This window comes from Sapajus apella, unplaced genomic scaffold (genome assembly GCF_009761245.1).
Source record: "Sapajus apella isolate SASKATOON/1434 unplaced genomic scaffold, GSC_monkey_1.0 scaffold3, whole genome shotgun sequence".
NCBI lineage: Eukaryota > Metazoa > Chordata > Mammalia > Primates > Cebidae > Sapajus > Sapajus apella.
The window spans coordinates 26,821,220-26,841,836 of NW_022436943.1; the positions used below are offsets into that span (position 1 = coordinate 26,821,220).

The window sequence follows — 20,617 nt, forward strand, 5'->3', positions numbered from 1 at the left end:
GTATTTTGTTATGATTTTGTTGTTTCTCTTAAGAAAACAGTCTTGAATATAAAACACGGTAATACCTAAAATAAACTAGGTACTTTGTCAACCTAAGAAAGTCATTTTACAATGTAAAGATGTAATCAAATGTAGAGATTTTAAGAGTTCAATTCTATTAAGTTATCGAAAGAAAAATACTGCCTGATCTGATCTTTTAAAACTTTTTTCCGAAATAATTCTTGTAAAAGTAAACCGAGAATTTTAGGAAGCAATGGGAAAAATTAGAACATTAAATCAATAGAAAAGTCCATGAATTCTGCTCTCTAAAGAGTAACAAAAATGAATCAAATCAAATTTCAATCATTTGTACTAACAGAGGAAAATGTTATACATACTCCAAAAATAAATGACATGTTAGAGCCAGTTTAGAGTAACAAAAATGAATAAAATCAAATTTAAATCATTTATACTAACAGAGGAAAATGTTATACATACTCCAAAAATAAATGACATTTTAGAGCCAGTTTAGGACTTAAAAACTGCCACAAAGCATATATAATCTATGGACAAATAAGTATTTCAGTAAGAAATTCAATTACGAGTCAACTGTTCTTTAACTTTACCCTGTTAAGTTCTATCCTCCTAGTGAAGAGCATCTTTCAAAGGCACACAGTAACTAATACCGAATTGTATTCAGTGGCTAAAGTAACTTGTAGCTAAACTAACAAAGTACTTCGGTAGCTAAAGTAAGGGAGGAGTCTCGCCCCATTGCCCAGGCTGGAGTACAGTGGCGCAATTTCTGCTCACTGCAACCTCCATATCCTGGGTTCAAGTGATTCTCATGCCTCAGGCTCTCTTGGGTCGCTGGTATTACAGGCGCTCACCACCACACCCGGCTAATTTTTGTATTTTAGTAGAGATGGGGTTTTGCTATTTGGGCCAGGCTGGTCTCAAACTCCTGACCTCAAGAGATCCACCTGCCTTGGCCTCCCAAAGTGCTGGGATTACAGGTGTGAGCCACCACGCCCAGCCTAAAGTAACTTTCATATTTTATTGCTCTCTGAAGAAGTCGATACTTACTGGTGATGTTACTCTCACTCCTAAAGAACAGCATCTGATCATGTGTGATTTGGCCCCAAGTAAAATACATTTTCATTTTTGTAGCCCAGTTTTGCATTTACTTGCATTAACAAAACATGTTTTCATCGGTCCAAGAAAGCTAAGCTTTTTCAAAGAATTCCAGTTTGCCCACTTAAAAAGTACACTTCTGTGTTCCAAGATAAAATACTTTAAGAATAATGCACTGTTGAACCCATGAGCTCTGAGAGTAGACTAACTAGAAAATAGGGAGAAGATAAACAAGGGTAGGTCTGCTCTGGAGAGTAACAGCAGCCTTTAGAAGACCCTAAGAAGCAGCAGGAACTCTCACTTTCCTGGGTCCACATTTACTATGAGTAATTTACAAAAACTTTTCACCAGGGTACAGCCAGAGGGTTAGAAAGGGCTAAGAGAAGTTTTACTTCGCAAAAACCACAGTAGTGACACTTTCAGAAGATAACTTGTTCAGTGGCATGCAACTAAACTCGTTCATTTCCATTCCTTTGTTAGTAGCTCAAAACTGTCTCCAGAGCTGTCACAAAATATATACTACTGGGAGAGAAACAAAAAGTGTCAAGGCCTTTTTCAAAACTGGACAATGCCTGCTATTAAGAATTAAATGTTTCCATGGCTCCAAATATCATTCCAAATATATATTTGTAAAACTAAAATAAGCTTTGAGGATATCAGAATGCTAAAAAATATTTAAACTCAAGAATTCAACAGCTAATTTCAGGCTACTGGGGAGACACAGCAAATGGTTATTGCTATAATTAAATCTTCTAATCTTACAAGTCCTGGTGAGACTCATAACCACACCTCAAATACACATCTGAAATGCACATCAATTTGTACTGGAAACAATGCCACCAAATAGCAAGAAATCTGGGATTTACTCCCAAATCATCTACCACTACCTGGGCTCACTAAAAGTCCACTAGGTCTCAAGTTCTCATCTCTGTGAAGAACTGTTTTAGTCATCTCTGGTTCTGAAAATTCTAATTCCTGAAATTCTTATTTTTTGTCTTTTTGAGACTGGGTCTCACTCAGTTGCCCAGGTTGCAGTGCAGTGGTGCAATTACCGCTCACTACAGCCTCAACCTCCCAGGCTCAATCTATCTTCCTGCCTCACTTCCTGAATAAATACAACTACAGGCATGTACCATCGCACCCAGCTAATTTTTGTATTTTTTGTAGAGACAGGTTTTTGCTATGTAGCCCAGTATAGTCTTAAGCTCCTAAGCTCAAGGGATCCATTCGTCTTGGCCTCCCGAAATGCTGGGATTATAGGCATAAGCCACCGTGCCCAGCCTCAGTTCTGAAATCCTTATGAATGTATGAAAAGCAAGTGTATCAATGGAAGATATATATGTCATGTTTACACAGAAATAGCACTATGATATTCATTTTTTATTGTACCCATTTGAAACTTTCAAATGCATTTTATATAGACATTTAAAATACTTCCCCAAATATCAAATTTTTTAAAACTCTTAAATTCAGTCGATAGATTTACACAAAATGTATCATCCTTTCAAATCTCAAGACACTTATCCTGACTAAACTGGGCCCTACAAATTAGTTTATATGAATCCAGATAACAGTGACAAATAAATCTTCACCCCCAAAAAAGTAAACTATAAGAATACTTGATTCTCTTTTACATCATAGAGTCCTCAGTAGACAGGCAAATCACGGAATCACTGCAGGCCAGTCATAACATTTGTTTAAAGTTGCTGAACTATCCATGCTGTTCCCCTCCTATAGCCAAAAAAAAATTATTTTTTTATTTTGCTAATTATTCTATATAATTATTAGAGACTCACCCACTTTAAAGGATCTTCATACAATGTTTACAATAAGCAATACTACATAGGCAATAGTAACAAGTTTATCCTCTCTTTAAAATAAACTCGCACTAAAGCTCACCAAATTCTATTTCAGAATAAATCTTTACATACGGTTATGAAAAACAATTTTAAGAGTACAACACAACATTAGACAATAACCTCATTGGCTAGGGGCAGTAGCTCATGCCTGTAACCCCAGCACTTTGGGAGACCAAGGTGGGCAGATCACCTGAGGTCAGGAGTTCAAGACCAGCCTGATCAACATGGCGAAACCCCGTTTCTACTAAAAATACAGAAGTTAGCCGGGCATGGTAGTGCACACCTGTAGTCTCAGCAACTCGGGAGGCTGAGGCAGAAGAATCACTTGAACCTGGGCACGGGGTGGAGAGCCAGTTTCAGTGAGCCAAGATGGCACCACTGCACTGCAGCCTGGGTGACAGAGCAAAACTACGTCTCAAAAAAAAAAAAAAGGAATATAACCTCATACAGGTGAACTTTTGTGAGGTAACACACAATGAACAGGTTAGCAAAAAGCTTCTGACAAGCCTTAGTACTTTACACTTCTACTCTCTACATTTATTCTATATTCTGATTAAATAAAGTATTTCATTCCTTTAAATGTATAGATCATTTTACAGATCTGGAGGCTGAAATTTTTCTTTAAAGCAACAAAATTAAGGTAACACCAAACTGATGTTAACAGAGACAGGAAAACAGTGTAACGGTACTTGCTAAAAGCTAACATATTTCATTGCTATACCTGAAATCCCCTATAATTTCAGTCTCATTCTCCCCAAATTTAACATTACAATTTCAAAGATAATTTATCTTCTCACTTATCCTGAACTGGCAACAGCACTTAATACTGGTTCTTCAGTTTCATAATTCTCTGCCTACCTCTGACACGTAACACATTTGCATGTTCAGACAAATACCCCTAAACTGCATTAAACCTGACGGATCCTTTCTTGCTGAATTTCTAAAGAAAAAAAATCCTACAAGGCCTCAATTCTCAAAGACAGAAAAATATTCCTGACATCCCATTTTCTACAAGGTGATGGTTTCTAGATACCTGGAACTGTTAGACAAGGTACACCTACCCATGTGTCATGATTCTCAGCAATCTTCTTAATGGCAAGAGTGGCATCATCTGCCACCAGTGCATTTCCTCCAGTCTTGTTCCACTTATTTCCCACCCAGTTCAAATGCCACCTCTTCCACAAACCTTTCCTGGTAGTTGTAATTTCTTTTCTACAGAAGTCTACAAATTCTTCTTATATCTAGTCATTTGTGTTTCTATCTGAACTGTCTTCACAGACTCTAAGCAAAGACAGAATACAACTTGCCAAGTCTTTTCTTATCCCTCTGCTTTCTGGATACAGTTCCAACAATGAAGAAAGTACATTACTGGTACACAACTCATTTCAGAAGCAGAAAATGTTCCAGATCTTAATCTCAACAAAACTAACTCTCCAGGTCTTCAATCTCAAATTAGACAAGTGAACAGTGTGAATATACAGATTTCTTTTAAGATAGTTGCCCATAAAACTCTTAAAAGGTCACTTAACATGGAAGGAAAAAAAACACTAAGTAACTCAATAAATCATATTAGGAAACTGCCTTTAAAGTGACCCAACCCCAACTCTGGATATCCACTCATGGAATAAAACTTTTCCATACGTATATAATTCTATTTTGAAGTAAAGGGCTTAATAATTCATGCAAAGAACCAACAGATACAATCAGGGAAGGCTACCTACAACACTAAATCATAGACTCCTGTACAAAAAGTCTTAAAATCTGTGACCAGACATATTCTGATAGAAAAAGAAATACTGTAGGAATCTAATTTCTGGCATTTCTCCAAAGGCAAACCGTCTAAATCTTAAAGCCTAAGTCTTAGAGTGGTGGTCTTACCCATGCCTTTTCTGGGGGGGAAGGGGGGGCACAACTGCTGTGTACTACATAGATGGCAGAGACAAGCACCTCTCTAACAAGACAACCTTTCTCTAACCACAGAACATGGTCCTCGGTTAAATTATGCACTTTCCTAAGTACACAGGCAGTCAGTCCTCAATTTTCACACAGTTCTTTTACACAACTCTTGGACCATATCATAAACACTGCCACTTCTTAAATGCTTCTTCTCATGCCAACTGTTTCACGTTATAACTGATATCAATAAATTCAAACCATCATATGGTGGTCCCACCTGCCAGCCACAATAGCTGGGGGAAAAGGTTATATAAACTTTGGGTCCTTTCTGATGATCATTTACTTGTGCCAGCATCTAGAAGGCACATTCCCACTCTAGCCCCACCCCCCAGCAAATTGAGAGCCTGAGCTATCGTCAGTCAGTCATCATGCCCAGCCTAGGAGGGTTTTCTCTGAAAGTAAACCCTAACCTTTGGTTGTGATGGAAAATACCTATAATATTCTTTTAACACAGTTTCCTCAGCACCTTCCTTTCTTCACCCCTTATAATGTTTGATTCTCAAACTTATTAAATATCAGGACCACCTTATACTCTTGAACTACTAAGGACCACAAAAAGCTTTTGTTTATGTGGGTTACATCTGTTGATGTTTATAACACTAAAGTTAGCCCATAAAATTTCTGAATATTTTAAAAATAAACTCATTACATATTGACACAAATTACCTTCCTATAAAAAATTTTCCCAAAAATATCTAACAGGCGGACTGTTTTACATTTTTGCAAATCTCTTTATCAGGCTTCATACAAATTTGATTCTGTGATCTGCTTCTGCCTTTACTCTATCACAGAACATTGTTTTGGTATATAAAGTATATGAAGAAAAGCTGGCCCTAGATATAAAAGTTATGGGAAAAGTGAAGTATATTCTAATATCATTTTCTGATAACCACAGATATTATTCTTTGATATTATACCAAACTTCAACAAGTGATTTCTTAAAGGTTGAGAGCAATGTGGAAATCTGAAACCTATCAATGAACTTTGAATTACTCAAGCATGATTTTACCATCTGAACCAGTGTACACTGGTCATCTGGAAAACATTGATTTATTGACTGACACAAATAATCAAAAATCACATTTGCTAATGTTACTAATCTACAGTGACAAACTTCCAGTAATGGGTACAAGTTTCCCAAAATTCTAAAATTTGCTTGAAAGCTCAAATTTACCACTATAAACAGATAACTTCGTTGTTTTCCTTAAAGTAACAGGCTTACTTGTTCATTTTCAGGAAATGTCTGTTAAATATCCAAGTCTGAATAACTATTATTTGTCAGTCAGTCTCAAATAAAAATGGTTTCCATGAAGAAAGGGTACAACTAAAACAAATGCCAAAGTGCTTTTAAAACGATCTTATGCTCAAAGGTAAAGATTTAATAAAGTTAGTAACTTTTACTGTTTCATCAAGAACACTCTGAAGTGAAACTGGCTTTTTCCCCCTACAAGAAACACAAAGAATATAATGACAATTAGTTGTACAGTTTGGTGCCACTGCTTTGCTTTCTGTCAAAAAGCCAGTATTTTACCCACCACTGCTTTTAAACCACAGCACAGATGTCAAAATGTTGGAAAAGTCTCGATTTTATTATAAAGACAGTTTTGACCTCAGAGCCCCTGTAAGAGTCTTGGAGAGCCCCAAGGTCCACAGACACACTCTGAGAACTGCCATACTGTAAATGCACGGTGCCAGTAAAGTGACCAATACTAAATCAATGGCGGGGGTGAAGGGGAGGAGGAATTAGTAGCAGTTCATTCTTCTTACTCAAACAGCCACAAATGCCAACCAAAATAACCTCCTACTTATATACCTTTTAAATGCTTCTTAAATTATGGATATTCTTTTTAACTGATAGATATATTTAGGGAGTACATGTGATATTTTGATACATGTATACAATGTGTAATAATAAAATCAGGGTAGTCAGGATATCACCTCAAACATTTATCATTTGTGACAAGAACCTTCCAAATCTTCTCTTCAAGCTATTTTGAAATATACAATGAATTATTGATAACTATAGTCAACATACTATGCTACTGAACATTAGAACTTATTCCGTATTACCGTATTACCGTATTTATGTACCGGTTAACCAGCCTCTCTTCATCCCACCTTCCCTGCTACCTTTCCCAGCCTTTAGTAACCACCATTCTTTCTAGTCTACACCTCTTAGAGATCAACTTTTTTTTAGCTCCCACATATGAATGACAACATGTTTGTCTTTCTGTGCCTGGCTTATTTCACTTAATACAATGTCCTCAAGGCTCATCCACGTTGTTGCAAATGACAATATTTCATTATTTTTTTATGGCTGAATAGTATATATACACCCCTTTTTAAAAATCCAGTTATCTGCTGAGGGGACACTTAAGTTGATTCCCTATCTTGGCTATTCCGACTAGCGCTGTGATAAACATCTCTTAAATATATTGATTTTAATTCTTTTGGACATATGCCCAGCAGTGGGATTGCTGGATGATATGGTAGTTCTATTTTTAGTTTTTTGAGGAACCTCCATATTGTTTTCCATAATGGCTGTACTAATCTACATTCCCACCAACAGTATATGAGAGTTCTCCTTTCTCCACATTAAATTATGAATATCCTTTTTTGTTTGTTTAAAGACAAGGTCTAACTATGTTGCCCATGCCTCAAACTCCTGAACTCAAGTGAGCCTCCCACCTCAGCCTCCCCAGTAACTAAGAGTAAAGATGCATACCACCACACCCAGCATTGGATATTCTCTGATACTACACCAAAACTCAACAAGCCATAGTTTCTCAGGAGTAAGTTACAATGTTAAATCTGAAACCCTCTCAATGAACTTTTCATACTGTTAGAAAAATCCATTAGTCTAATTCTGCACTTTGAATACATTGTTTGTCCATACCTGATTCTGGTTTTGCTGTTGCTTTTTTTTTTTTTTTTTTTTTTTTGAGACCAGTCAGGGAATCTCACTCTGTCACCCAGGGTGGAGTACAGTTGCATGATCTCAGCTCACTGCAACCTCTGCCTCCCAGGTTCAAGTGATTCTCCTGCCTCAGCCTCTTGAGTAGCTGGGATTATAGGTGCCCGCCACCATGCCTGGCTAATTCTTAGTAGAGATGGGGTTTCACCTTGTTGGCCAGGCTGGTCTCCAACTCCTGACCTCAAGTGATCTGCCCACCTCGGCCTCCCAAAGTGCTGGGAATACAGATGTGAGCCACCATGCCCAGTCCCTGAATCTGTTTAAATTATAAAATGGTGTAGCAGCTGGGTATGATGGTTCATGTCTGTCTGTAATCCCAGCAACTCACGAGGCTGAGGCAGGATCTTTTGAGTCCAGGAGTTTAAAGTGAAATTGAACTATGATCCCCACTGCACTACAACCTGGACACAGAGCCTAGCAGCTATAGGCATCTGGGTTTGACACATAAGAATTAAAGAATTACTCCTTCACACACTGAACAAGGTTATTTCCTTGGTGAAAAGTAATCTGACCAGTCTTAAAATTCAGATTTCAGCTTGTACATTGATCCCTAATAACCTTTACTCAGTCACAAGCCTTAAACCACATTTGGTCTCACTTTTCTCACATACTGCCTACCCAAATAAATCTGTGGCAAGTAGCAAACATCTGACTTTACTCTTGCGTTAACTGACCCCAAATTATACAAAAGACAAAAAACAAAAGATGTTTTTTGTGAAGTAAGTTCCATCTGTTGGCTTCTTGAATCATAGTTTGTAAGGAGGACTTACACTTTTACTTATTTATTATATTCGCTCCTGTTGCCCAGGCTGGAGTGCAATGGCGTGATCTCGGCTCACTGCAACCTCCACCTCCCAGGTTCAAGGTGATTCTTCTGCCTCAGCCTCCTGAGTAATTGGGATTACAGGCATGCACCACCACACTCAGCTAATTTTTTGAATTTTTAGTAGAGACGGGGTTTCTCTATCTTGGTCAGGCTGGTCACAAACTCCTGACCTAAGGTGATCCAACCACCTCGGCCTCCCAAAGTGCTGGAATTCCAGGTGTGAGCCACCATGCCTGGCCACTTACACTTTTATTAAAGCTTATGAAGATGATAAATGCCAGTTTATATATAATGCATTCACATTATCCTAAATAAGAATATTCACCTTCAAAATGCATTCAAAAAGAAAATGAAATTTCTAAATATTGTAACTTCATAAAGTGATATAATTTTTTAATGTGAACTACTTCTAACTATTCCCCTTAGTATCATTTTTAGTTGAAACTGTCAAAAGATTTCTATTAAACTGAGAAAATTCATGTTTCTCTAGTTTGCAAAGAAAAATGCTCTGCAAACTAGAGAAAAATTACATTGTATTCATCATTTCATCAGCTAAACTTTTTTAAAAATTTGTACCCACAACCAATTTCTTCCTCTAACCTGAAAAATATTCTTATTAGAAATTCCTATATTGTATCACAAATAACACTTTTCCTAATTAAGTGAAAAGGAGACCAAAATCCCAAACTACTGGGGCCATTTGAAAGATAAACACATCTCTGAAAAACAAAATGCTGAACAAGCGCATGCAGACGCACGCACACACGTGCGCACACACACACACACACACACACACACAAAGTCATGTTCCTTTAAATCAAAATCAATCATGTCATTTCCACCTCCATTAGAGATAGGAAAGAGGAAAGAATACACATGCCAAACATTCTTTTCATGCTAAGAAAAGATTCAAGATATGGGCCTTATACACTAAGTATTCTTAATAATTTCTTAAGTCCTTCTGTCTTATCTAATTTCATTTGCTTAACAGTAAGACTCTACATACATACATACATACAAGAATCAAATTATGCTAGCAGATAGGACCAAAACACTTCTTCAGAGCTCCTGACCAAAAAAGTGTCGCATCCGACCAAAATTTCAAGGGAATATACTTGGCTTTCTTTACCCACAGACCATCCACATTTTGAATACCTGTGACTTCATTCCTTAAAGCATCTGCCAAATGCAGGTAATGTATTCAAATTATTACAAATTCAATTTTAACTCTACATACAAATCAAACATCTCATGAGATAGCTGATGTACTTCATAGCATAAATACTGCTATCTGGCAAGCTATTCAGTCCTTGAGAAAGAACTGTAAACTGAGATAAAATATCTATAATGAAATCTCGATTTCTCTAGAGAAACAAGACAATCGGGGGTTATATTCCTGATCAAAGATCTTTATGCCATTAGATTCTGGAGATTCATTGTACAAGATTTACTGAGATGGCTTCTTGTTGCCATTTTATTAATATCAAAGATGAAATCGCAGTTTTGCTGCCTTTGAAATGGTCATTTTACATCCTAAGCTGACATCTCATCAGTCCCAGGCACCACACCTGCCCACTTGTGAGGGATCAGCTTGGTGAGGTGCGAAGAGCATGCTTTAGTGTCACAGAAACCTGGGTTTGATTCCATCTCTACTGTTAACCGGCTCTGGAATTTTTATAGGGCTTATTTTAACAACCCAGAGGCATGAAAGGTTTCTTAATCTATTAAATGCGGATAGAACTACCACTTGTCTGGTAATGTTGCTGTAAGGACTCAAGATAATTTTGTAATGTACCTTGGAAAGGGCAGGCAATTAAGTGTTCAATAAATGGCAGCCATTATTAATATTACTCAACTGTATTTTTCATCCTTGGATAGCTCACTATATTGCAACTTCAACTCTGCCAAGTTCTGGTTTGAAGTGGTTCTCAAACTAAATAGGGCCCAATTTGATTCCTAAGATCTGCTAGGAACTTGAGGGTCCAGGGAATGACAGCCAAGTCTGGGAATTCTTGGAAAAGGAAATCTGTGAACACACTGTAACTCTTTGTTTCTTATACATGAGTTTTTATTTCAGAGTTTTTTCTCTTCTTGTCACTACTGTCACTCTAACCACATCTCTCTTTCTCTTCCAGATGCAGCCTGTACTCCAAACACAATTCCCTAAATTATACTCACAAACTACTCTCTTCTTTTTGTTTACATACCTATTCCCTTGCCCTTAGAATATCCATATCCCTTACGAATGGCACTGTCAGAAAAAAGAAAACAGGTAGGTAGGTGACAGATATCAGACAGATTGATAGAATAACTATATCCCTACTGCCTTCTGCACGTGTAGCTACTAGGCTCAAGCCTACAACGAAATGAACTGTGGGAAACCTTAATTCATTCACCCTTTACTCCAGGCTAAACTAGGTATTTCTCCGAATTCCAATATACCTAGTGCATACTTCCCAACAGCTTTTCTTTCTTTTTTCTCTTCTTTTCTTCTCTTCTCCTCCTCTTTCTCTCTCTCTCTCTCTCTCTCTCTCTCTCTCTCAGATAGAGTCTCGCTCTTGTTGCCCAGGCTGAAGTGCAGTGGCGTGATCTTGGCTCACTGCAACCTCCACCTCCTGGGTTCAACTGATTCTCCTACCTCAGCCTCCCCAATAGCTGAGACTACAGGCGTGCGCCACCACGCCAGCTAATTTGTTTTGTACTTTTAGTAGAGACAGGGTTTCACTGTGTTGGCCGGGATGGTCTCGATCTCCTGACCTCGTTATCTGCCCACCTTGGCCTCCCAAAGTGCTAGGATTACAGGCATAAGCTGCCACGCCCAGTCTCAATAGTGTTTCTTATACTCAAACTATTTGTATAATGAAATATACAAGTATCTCTCTCACTGCCCAACAAACTCTAAGGTGGCAAGCATTATGTTTTACTAATTTCAAAATCCCCAATACCTGACACATAGTAAATGCTTATTTATATGGATGGGGGGCTGAATACAGGGACATTCATGTCTTAGCTCTAAGCTCTACACTGCTTCAAAATGGATTTGAGACTTTTTAAAAGCCTTTTGAAATTTTTTAAATGTTTAAAAAATAATTTTTGGCCAGGCACAGTGGCTCACGCCTGTAATCTCAGCACTTTGGGAGGCCGAGGCGGGCAGATCACTTGAGGCCAGGAATTCAAGACCAGCCTGGGTAACGTGGCAAAACCCCACCTCTACTAAAAACACAAAAATTAGCCAGGGATAGTGGTACACATCTGTGATCCCAGCTACTTGGGAAGCTGAGGCACGAGAATCACTTAAATCTGCGAGACGAGGGGCCGGGCGCGGTGGCTCAAGCCTGTAATCCCAGCACTGTGGGAGGCCGAGGCGGGTGGATCACGAGGTCAAGAGATCGAGACCATCCTGGTCAACATGGTGAAACCCCGTCTCTACTAAAAATACAAAAAAAAATTAGCTGGGAATGGTGGCGCATGCCTGTAATCCCAGCTACTCTGGAGGCTGGGGCAGGAGAATCACCTGAACCCGGGAGGCGGAGGTTGCGGTGAGCCGAGATCGCCCCATTGCACCCCAGCCGGGGAAAAAAAAACGAAACTTTGTCCAAAAAAAAAAAAAAAAAACCTGCGAGACGAAGGTTTCAGTGAGTCAAGATTATGCCACTGGCTCTCCAGTGTGGGCAAGAGTGAGACTGTCTCAAAAAATAAAATAAATGAAAAATAAAAAGTGGTTTTAAAACACTCTGCTATGTGACCAGTATTCACAGAGTAGGTTTTATAAAACACACCAAAGAAATGCTGTCCTGCAAAATAATCCCCCTGCAGGCTACATTACAATTAAAATGGTGCTGTTTAGAGTATGAGGAATTTTTGAAACTCTGAGAATTAGCCCCAGAAAGAGTTTACCAGACAAACAGGAAAGTCACTCAGTACTTTATAGTTGTGGGATACTCTCCCAGTCCTCTCCCCTAAGAAGACAATCTTCTTTCTCCTGTCTCTCTCCCTCCTCTGTGGTTTATTTCATCTGGGTTGGTGTTAGGGAAATGTGCTGCAGGGACCAAAAGGAAGCTGGAAGCAATAGGAAAGGGAAGGAGAGCTCATCAGGAAGCAAAATTACAGATAAAAGCCTATTATAGTGCAGAGCCTGGCTAAGTGCCTTACACTGGTAACAGAAATCTAAGGGGTGAAGTGCCTTAACCTGAAAATTACAGAAAGTCTGATCACTGGACATTTTCCAATGACAAGTAATACAATAAAATGTTCTAACACCTAATGCTTACCAGAATAGAATAGGAATAATTGGATATAAACATACACATTAAATTTCTTCTTTGGTTTTGGCAATCATCAGCACTGTAGCTTTCATGAAAAGGCAAAATTCGTGCCAGCCTGGTCCTAACCTAGACACTCAAAAGCCCTGGGTTTTGACTCCCAGCTCTGGCATTGTGTAACCTTGGTTATGTCATTTAACATCTCTTGCTCTCATGTTTCCACTTCTGTCAAAAATATATCTGTTTCACAAAGTTGTTTTAAGAAATAGGTAACATCACATGCAAAAGTAATGTGTACCCTCTAAAATAAGAATGCCTAAATCTGGCTCATCATAGAAATCCCTGGGGAACAATTAAAAGGACATATTCTTAGGCCCCATTTAAACATACTAAATCAGAAACCTCTTAATACAAGGCTCAAAAATTTATATTCTAGCTAAATAAATATTGGTACATGCATGAAATATCTCTGGAAGGAATAACACTAATCACCTATGAGGAAGGTAAATAGAAGGTCAGGAAACAGAAGAGGTACGGAAGCTTTTCATTGTATGCCAATTTACAATTGTTTATTTTTAGATCACATGAACATATTACCAACTTAAAAATTAAAAAAAAAAAAAAAAAAAGTCTACGCATCCGAAGTAATTCTGATGACTCAACTAGGTTTGGAACTCACTACTCGAAAACACCACAAATTCACACAAGGATTAAAATAGTTACAAAAGTAGGAGTCCATTTAGGGAGATATTAAATAAGCATACTATTTCAAGTTTGGGGACTGTTGCTTAGGACAGCCCTCCTTAGAAATTCACAATTTATACACCTTTATTAAACCTCCAATAAACCCTACAATGAAAAAGCCTGTTATGCTTAATCTTATGCCTCCAAAATTAAAGCTAAACATGGAATAGTCGCTAGGCTAGTAAGATCTTGGGCAACCACAGGACACTGGTTTGAGAGCTAAGGCTCCTGAAACAGAGCATGTCTTAGTCATCTCTCTACCCCACAACCCAAGGGAGTGTTATCTAGAACATAAAAACCTCCTCCAAAAGGTAGAGCTCAACAGTGACAAACTTCTCCTGTCTTTTCTCCTCTCCAAAAATGGTTTCCCACTTCTCTTACTGTTGATCAACTAAAAGGATTTTTTAAAGAGAATAAAAATCTACTGTGCCTAAAATCATATTGTTAAAAAATGTAAAATACCTACAGCCAATCATGTTTTAAACCCAAATAATACAGCAGTAGGCATTTTTATTCCTTTAAGTGGGAAAATAAAAGATCTTTATGATTCAAAAGCGCCTTGTTTTAGGAGACAGCAATAGATTACAGTATTGTTTTTCCTTCTCCAATATAAGCAAACTCTACTGGGCATCTTTATTCTATAAGCGAGACTAATCAACTGAGCTGTACAATCAAACCACCTAACAACCTTATTTTTAACCAAAAACCTACAGATCTGCATAATCAGAATGGGTCTGACAGCCGTATTAAATGGCTCTTTGAAGTCTGCACCCACTTCAATGCACTCTAATGGATCTCTAATCTAGAAACCCTTCCTTCAGGTATCTAAACCAAAGAGTTAAACAAATGTCATCAAAATTTAAAAACTGCCACATTTAAATTTGCCACAGCCAAATTTAAGGACTCTAATATTGTGTTTTACCAGTATGGGGCACAAATGATTCCTCTTTATGTGGTATCACAACTACCATAATAACAAAGGCTTGGTTTCAGCCTTCAAGGATCCACCAGCAAATGCTTCCAGTTCTTTGTCTTAAAATAAATATTAGGTTGGTACAAAAGTAATTGCGGTTTTGCCATTAAAATTGGAAGAACCAAGCCAGGCACGGTGGCTCACGCCTGTAATCCCAGCACTTTGGGAGGTGGAGGCAGGTGGATCACTTGAGGTCAGGAGTTCAAGACCAGCCTGACAAGCATGGTGAAACCCCGTGTCTACTAAAAATAAAAAAATTAGCCAGATGTGGTGGCGCACACCTGTAATTCCAGCTACTTGGAAGGCTGAAGTGGGAGAATCACTTTAACCCAGGAGGGGGAGGTTGCAGTGAGCTGAGATCACACCACTGCACTCTAGCCTGGACAACAAGAATGAAACTCCGTCTCAAGACAAAGAAAGGGGGAAATTAAAAAAAAAAAAAAAAAAAAAAAATGGAAGAACCGCAATTACTTTTGCACCAACCTAATAACTCAAATGTACACTGACCCCTCAATAGGTGGTTCCTGGTTTACGGACTAATATTACTGACCAAGTAGCATCTCATCCCATCTCAGCATCCACTCTCACCTTCTTCCAGTAGATGCAGGGCAGTGGAGGGGGACAACTTGGTCTTTTAGATAGTGCATGGATATGACAGTAAGAGAGCTAACCTTGGGAAGGACTATGAAAAAGAGCTGCCTACCTTCCAGTCCCTAATTATCTTCCCCAAAACTGCTGTCTTTTTTTCCATGCTTTTTAAAAAAATGCCTGGAAATTACTTACTAGTCACAGAGATACATCTCAAGGCATACGAGTTTTTTTGGTATAATCAGCTACTTCCTCTCTTCAGTTTTCTGAAAGGGGAAGATGGTGGAGGAGTGAGTAGGGGTATATGCAAACATTAAACTGATCTCCAGCCAGATGCTCTTTGTAACTGCCACCATCTCTAACTGCCCTAGTAATTAATCACTAGCACAAATGTATGCAAAACTCAGTCACCATCATCATAGCTACAAACACAATAGTGTAGCCCTCCTGTTTCCCACAAAAATAACTGGCATCTGTTTAATACTTTGGTGTGTATAAACAAAACAGAAAATAAACCCAACAAAATGGAGGAAGTCTTATTAGAATGTTATCAATAAACACTATCAATTCACACTTGCGATATACAGTTCCTTTGTCCCAGACTAAATTCTCTATACCTCCTTCTTACCCTGACCACTCCAACAACCCTGATTGTGGGCAGTCAGTGAAAAAACTACAGGTGTGGGTGGTCCTGTTATCTCCACTTTCTCTCCTTTTCATCAAAAGCTGGAAAAAAAAGTGAGTAAAACTAAAACAAAAAAAGTACAAAATACTTTTTAACAGAGTATTTACTGAATATTATACGCAGATATGCAAACCAGTAGAGTGAAAGAATGGCTAAAATAGAGGTGGTGCATTGAGTTCACCCTGAGGAAACTACTTCTACTCTAACTATGTAGCTATGAAAGGCAACTGTAAAAAAGAGAAAACCAAAAGACAAAGCTGAGATGAAATACAAAATGAACATCTCCACACAAGAAAAATAGAGTAATAGACTGGGTGCCAGAGCTGGGTTCATCTTGGAAGCCAGTTAGGCCCACAGTTTTAGTAGAAAACTTTGTAACTGAAAATTTTAATAGTAACCACTAAAATAATGGAAATATGGTCTACGACTTTCGAATCAAAAGAGGGAGGGAAAAAAAGGAATGCAGAAAATTAATCATCTAACAGAAGAGAAAAAAAACAAATACTTCCTGAGTGCCCTCTAAGGTTTATAAGAAATAAAATGAACTATAAAATATGGCAGGGAGGAGGTGAGGTAGAGGAGACCAACAGAATCACCTGTGAAGGGACTTCTCCACATACTTGGGAATACCACCCTTAATAGTGGGCCACAGTTACTGAACCCAGTGTAACCTACCCTTCAGGAAGCCTACCCCTCGGGGGAAAAAAGGAAAGCTGAGAACCACTGATTCGAATCCACACATCTCAAGTAGCTTACAATCTGCTTTGTAAAAGCAAAGTAAGTAGAAAAACATTGCAAAAAAAGAAATAAGCAACACTAGGGTAGAGGGGGAGACACACACACACAAAAAAGGAAAGAAAACACAAACTCTAATTACAATGATTTTGGAAGAATTTTTTAAAGCCTGAAGATCAACAGAAGATTTGCAAAATTAAATCTTGAGTAAGGCTTGAGTGCATTTTGTTAAGTTAGTTATTAAAAGTGCATATCCTGGGATATTCATTTTCAGGAGGAAAATGTAGAGTTATTACAAAGTCAATAGCAGGCTTCAAGCCTCTCCTTGAGAGCAAACAACAGGACCACAGCCAAGAACCACAGATACATGGGCAGAGACTGTAAGAAAAGCGTGTGCGCTAAAGAATTGCATTTAAAAAAAAACGCTGGGTATGGAGAAGTATATTTAGAGAAAATAGGAATGATTTTCATGCATGTAACTTCTAGTTAAATGTACGTATATCTCAAATACTTCCTGCAATTCCACTAAGATGACAAATTTTGAAAGGCAACAAATGAATTTTAAAGTTACAAGGACAAAAACAGGAAGAGAGAAGTCTAGTGCATTCAACAAATTTTGGAATCTGGAAAGCTGACAGACAAGTGGCCAATGACTTCATGGCAAGAGAAAACTTTTAAACTTAAACCCTACATGGTAGCGGGAAGCCAAAAATGAACAGGTCAATTTTTAGGAATTGGAGGCATCACATTCCTCTGAATCCTGAAGGTAACGCAAAACAGGAAAACTGTTAGAAATTAGCATAGGGAGCATTTAAACCCCTAGCTCCCCACCCTCTAGAAAGGAGACTGCTCCTCTTCCAGAGGCTAAACATTTCCTGCTTAGCAAAACTGAACCAGAGTGATAGGCTAGGAATACACTCAAAATTGGGGTGGGAGGGAGAAGGGGAGTCAGAGACCAGAAGGAAAAGTGAAAACTGTCTATTGAAATGAGTAATCAGCCCCCATCCCAGAATGCTTGCAGCCACACTCTTACCTGCCAGGATTCCTCCTTAGGGAAACAAGTCCAACAAGGAAAATATATATATGTTTAACAGAATATTTTTTAAGAAGTTGGTCTGATGGAAAACGGGAGAAAAGGTAAGAAAATCAGAGTAGCTATGAAAATGTCACATATCCAACCACCAGAAATTCCAAAAAGAGAAAAATAATAAAATGAATGGAGAAAGAAAAGTATTAAAGAAATAACATAAAAAAATTTCCTGAATGACATGAGCTTCCAGAATAAAGGGACCATTAAGTATGTGGACCCAAAACACAATGAATGAGTAAAGGACCTACATCAAAGTACATCAGTGTGAAATTTCTCAACACCAGGGACTGAAAGAAGACCCTAAAATATCTTGGAGCATGAGGTCATAAGGCACAGGGTTAGGGGGGATGTCAAGCAGAAACAATCAAAATAGCACTGAACTCCTCAAAAGGAATACTGGAAGCATGAATGAAACGATGCAATGCCTTCAAAATTTTGAGGAAAAATTATTCCCAACCAGACAATGTACAGCCAAAAAACAAATTTGCTTTCATCTTAATAAACCTGGCCGGGGACAGAGGCTCATGCCTATAATCCCAGTGGCTCATACCTGTAATCCCAGCACTTTGGGAGGCCAAGGTGGGCAGATCACCAGGTCAAGAGATTGAGACCATCCTGACCAAAATGGTGAAACCCCATTTCTACTTAAATAAACAAACAACAACAAAAATGGCATACCAAAAACAGAGTATGGACAAGCCTTTTTGAAAACAACACAAAACTTTTTAAACAATCAAAACTGGATCCAAAATCCCTTAAAATGTCACTAAAACAGTTAAGTGGGAAAAAAAAAAAAATCAATCCTGCCTTTTTGGGTGAAGAAAGTACTGTACATAGACTCATTAACTGGTCCAACCAACTTTATAGCAATGATTCTCATCTTTTCTTCAAAGGTGATAGAACATTAAAGGTACTATTTGTGTTTTAAATGTATACAGGGCAATTTTAATCACCTTTCAATATTTTAAAGGTTAGTATACATCAACAGAAATCCTCAGGAGTGCCTTAAAAACCTGAATTGTGGCTGGGCACGATGGTTTATGCCTGTAATCCCAGCCAATGCAGGAGGAACACAGAATCCATGAGTTTGAGGCCAATGTGGGCAACACAATGAGACCCCCATGTCTACAAAAAATTTAAAAATTATGCTAGGCATAGTGGTACACGCCTATAGTTGCAGCTACCTGGGAGGCTGATGTAGAGTATCGCTTTTCAGCCTGGGAGGTTGAGGCTGCAGTGGGCATGACTGTGCCACTGTACTCCACCCTGAGTGACAAAGCAAGACCTTGTCTTAAGAAAAAAAAAGAAAAGAAAGAAAAACAAAAAATCTGAATTGCGGACATGAACAAGTAGAGGTAGACAGCCCATTGTTACAGGGTCCCAGGCTCCATGAAGCCACTGAGAAGCCCCAAGATGCTCTAAAAGGAAGCATAGCATCATGTAAGACAGAAGGCATGAGAATATAATACAATGCTTCGGTCAAGAGTAGAAGAAATGGGTAAACAGTAGATGAAAGACATGAGTTTGGGGTGAAGAAGAGCAAAGACCAAAATAAAACACACACACACACACACACACACACACACACACACACACACACACATATTTAGGGACAAAAATCTCTTTAAAAACCAAAGAACTCTGCTGAGCTGCAAAGGAGTTGCAAGTTCTACCTGAAACCAGTAAGTCTAAAAGGTTCTTGACCTTATTTCCCTAAACTCTTACTATTTCTTGAGTTATTGGCTTGACCAGACAAGCACAAAAAACTCTAAACCGTAACAATCAGGTCCTAAAGGCCTGACTTTAAACTAAATCAAGAGTTTTGATCTGACCAAGAAAGGGTTACTGAGTCCCTCAACACATACAAAAAATAATTTGAAACAAATTCATTTCTATGATGGCAAAGTTTACTTAGACATTTGCATTGACAGGGTATTACAAGACATAATTTGCTTAACACAGAGCCTAGTAAAAAATGCTAGCTGCTCCTGCTGTTTCTTCCATTACCATTTCTGATTGAAAGAAAGACTGTTAAATGGGACTCATAAAAAGGAATTTGAGGACGCAGAACTGCCGTTATTACAACTGCTACTATTTGTGATCAGTACCACTTTGGATGAAAGGTGAATCCAAATATCAATCATTATGCCCCATTAAAAAATAAGTACTGAAAGACATTCAAAATAAACCTCATAACTAACTCACTACAACACCTGGACATAACTGAAGTTAATGTATAAACTGATCTGTATTTCATATTTACTGTAAAAATAATGTGAAGCATGTGATCTATCAAAATCCTGGTTACCTCAGCTTCTCCCAATGACATTTAGAAATACCTCTATCCCACCCAAGTGACATATCAAAAATACCTACGAAAAGTATAATTAAGGTACCACTGTACAGGGAGCACTTCTTCTTTTGACCTCTTCCAGAATTTCAACTTTTTTTTTTTTTTTTTTTTTTTTTGAGACAGGGTCTCACTATGTTGCTTAGGCTGGAATGTAGTAGCTATTCAGACACGATCATGGTGCCCTACAGCCTCAAACTCCTGGATTCCAGTGATCTTCTGCCTCAGCCTTCCCGGTAGCGGGACTGTAGGAACAAGCTACTGTACCCAGCTAATTCCATTCAATTTTACAATTAATCATCTACTGCTTTGAAGTGTCAACTCTGATACTGCTATTCTACCGTTTACATTTTTATTTTCCCAACTTTATAGTAAACTTACCCTTAAGAATAAGGCCTGTGACTTTACTTTTTGTACTTCCAAGTATTTAGTACAAAGTAGGTACTGTGTGGATTGACTAAAGAT

At 38.2% G+C, this 20,617-nt stretch overlaps 1 protein-coding gene across 7 annotated transcripts in view; it reads right to left on the bottom strand.

Annotated features, from left to right (window-relative positions):
* Positions 1-20,617, bottom strand: part of UBR5 (ubiquitin protein ligase E3 component n-recognin 5) — a 151,369-nt gene that overhangs the window by 103,378 nt on the left and 27,374 nt on the right. The gene's annotated exons all lie outside the window — the stretch shown is intronic.